The sequence below is a fragment of the Malus sylvestris genome, chromosome 12 (assembly GCF_916048215.2).
Source record: "Malus sylvestris chromosome 12, drMalSylv7.2, whole genome shotgun sequence".
NCBI classification, from domain to species: Eukaryota; Viridiplantae; Streptophyta; class Magnoliopsida; order Rosales; family Rosaceae; genus Malus; species Malus sylvestris.
The window spans coordinates 18064760-18067449 of record NC_062271.1 but is presented as its reverse complement, the minus strand read 5'-3'; the positions used below and the strand labels follow the sequence as shown (position 1 = coordinate 18067449).

General features: G+C 42.7%; 1 long non-coding RNA gene across 5 annotated transcripts; it reads left to right on the top strand.

Moving 5' to 3' along the window:
* The first annotated feature begins 270 nt into the window (after nt 1-270).
* LOC126594260 (uncharacterized) lies at nt 271-2466 on the top strand. 5 transcript variants are annotated; one of them, XR_007613193.1, is made up of 5 exons: nt 271-617; nt 693-1016; nt 1103-1168; nt 1425-1609; nt 1848-2466. It is a non-coding gene; the product is annotated as an uncharacterized LOC126594260 (long non-coding RNA). The 5 variants fall into 5 exon arrangements; XR_007613191.1 differs by having other exon boundaries at nt 272-617; nt 1441-1609; XR_007613192.1 differs by having other exon boundaries at nt 272-617; nt 1438-1609.
* The last annotated feature ends 224 nt before the right edge of the window (nt 2467-2690 follow it).

Here is a 2690-nt window from a genome sequence, read left to right as displayed (position 1 = left end):
AAAAGAAAAAAAGAAGAAAAGATGCTCGAACTAGGGGTGGGCAAACGGGTCCTGGACCTGCAGGTCGGGACGAGTCTTTGCGGTTCGGGACGGGTATGGGGCGGGTCCAAGAATTACAAATACAAAACGTGGCGGGGCGGGCTGGTTCTAGATAAATAACGGGGCGGGCCGATTCTAAAGATTGGAGAAAACGGGCCCCCGGCCTGGACCGTTCATGGCCTACTGTGATTACCCTTTATTGTCTATTACCGTCTCTTTTATTCTCAGACCTAATTCGACCCTCACCCTCTATTGTCTCTTCCTTCGATCTCTGCGCTCTCTCGATCTCTCTCGATCTCATCCCTCTCGATCTCCTCTCTCTCGATCTCTTCCCTCTCGATCTCCTTCTTCTTGATCTCTCTCTCCCACAGTCTCTCTTTCTCTCTCTCTCTCTCTCTCCCATCTCACCTACCCTAAACCTTCACAAAGAAAAACCAGGCATATACCCAGCTCACCCGCCGTAAACCATTTATGCCACAAGCCGTCGTCCACAAAGCATCACCAGCTACGCCAAAAGCCTCCGTCCACGCCCTTCTCTCTTTCCTACAATCCCGCGCTTGAGCTGTCAATAATTTCAGGTAACTATTTAAATTTTCAGGGTTTATCGATTAACTCTCACTCTCTCCAAACGCCTTTGTCTCTGATCTGTGCAGCTCTGACGGGAGCTCGATCAAGAGGTTTTGGACGCGGTAGAACGAGCGGAGGATCTGGGTCTGGTTTCGGTTTCTCACTTACCTGCGATATGGTCCGGGTGAGCGGAGAGATCAGGTTTCGTTGCTCTACGGCTGGTCCTTGATTTTCGGCAACTAAATTTTCAACTCAACGTCTATGCGTGGGAAGGAGGCAGTTAGAGAGAGAAGATTGGGTAGAAGTAGAGTGTGAGTGGGTTGATGTTTTCTCTATTATTTTCGGCCAGCCGCTCATTTGCAGAAGAACCCCTTTTCTCTGTTGAATCAACGATCTCAAGTCTCAAGCAGGTAAACATTTTTTTTTTAAATTTAAATTTAGATTTTGTTTGTTCTTCTCGCGTTTCTCTGATCTGCTTCATCTGTCTGATTTGCAGTTTATTTTGTGAATTTAGATCCATGCATCATATATATCTACCATCCCATCCACCCATTTTCTTTGGGTATTTAATTTTATTCACAAAGTTTAGATCTTTGGATGTTTTCTTTCTGTTTTGGAGAAAATATCTAATGGGTTGTATTCTTTCATTGTTTCTGCATTCTGGGCATTACCCAGATGAGATGATTAATGTGTTGAATCACAAAAATTTGAATTTGGATTTTTGTGTTGATCCAATTATCTTGGGGGGCAAGTGTACAAGCATGTATGCTTGTATTTAGTGATGGGTTTGTTCAGATGCGTGGATTGAGTTATTTAAGTTCGTTTTGGTAGCAGGTTGGTTGTACTGAGGCTTATTTGCATTTTGTTTCGAAGCGCAAAATCGAAGCTTGATTTGGATTTTGCATAAATACAAGTATAGTGGCGTGGATCACTCTTACACTGCCAAATATGTCTTGCAACCCTTTTGGAGTAGCTTCGTTAAAATCTTTCCCCTTTGGACGTCGTAAGTTTCTTAATCTTCTTCTCTGATTTTATTGATTACCTAGTGTTATGATTGACTGAAGGTTAAGTTTATATACTCTTCTCTTTGGCTTTAATTGGTGGGTAAGGTCATGAGTTTTCTGGTGGTATCAGTGCTCATGTTTTGTTCTTGAATTTAGGTTGCATAAGTTTTCTGTTTTAGTAGTTTCTGCTTTGTTTATCTTGGATTTATGTTATTCACTAGTCTACATTTGAAATAGGGCTAGGCATAGGTTGGAGGAGTTGAGGGGTCGGGATTCCTGGGATTGGGACCCCAGGGGCTTGAGGGATTCAGGGTCGAAGGAGAGGACGGCGACGACATGGCCTTGGCGGAGGGAGGCAGAGATGTCGAGCAAGGTGGTGGTTTCGCCACAAAAAAAAAAAAAAACGGTGGTGGTGTTTCGAGAACGTCGAAGGAGCTGCGGTGATATCGAAGAAGGTGCTGGAAGAAAACCTTTAGCTTCAGGGTTAGGTGTCTGTTTGGGCTCAAAACTTTGTTTGGGCTTTTAGGTTACTCATGAGGTCCATGTGGACATTGTATTTGGATTAAACTGATTGAATTGTATCCACAAAAAAAAAAAAGACCCGTGGACCCGGCCCGAATCGGTCTGTTTCAACCGGGCCGGGTAAGGTCCGGTTCCTATCTTAAAAAATGTTATCCCCGGCCCAGCCCGGCCAGTCTCCTTTAAACCTGGGTCCGGTCCGGTTCCTTCAAAATTGGGCCCGGCTCGGCCCGTGCCCACCCCTAGTTGAAAGTAGTTGAGAAAATATGAAATTGTGGTGTAAGGTAGAAGATAATGAGAAGGTAATTATAGAAAAGTCAAATCAAATTTTCTTTTTTTCGGATTTTTATTAATTTTTTACATTTAATTTTAATTTTTTTTCACCTAATTAATCTCTGCCGTTGGATTAAAAAAAATTTGAATTCCAACACTCCAGATTGTGCCATGTGGCACAACGGTAATATTTCAGAATTATAAACCGTTTTTTCTTTTTCTTTGTAATTTATAAAGACGAATAACGTGGACTGTTGATCTTAGATCCAATGGCTGAAATTAAATAAG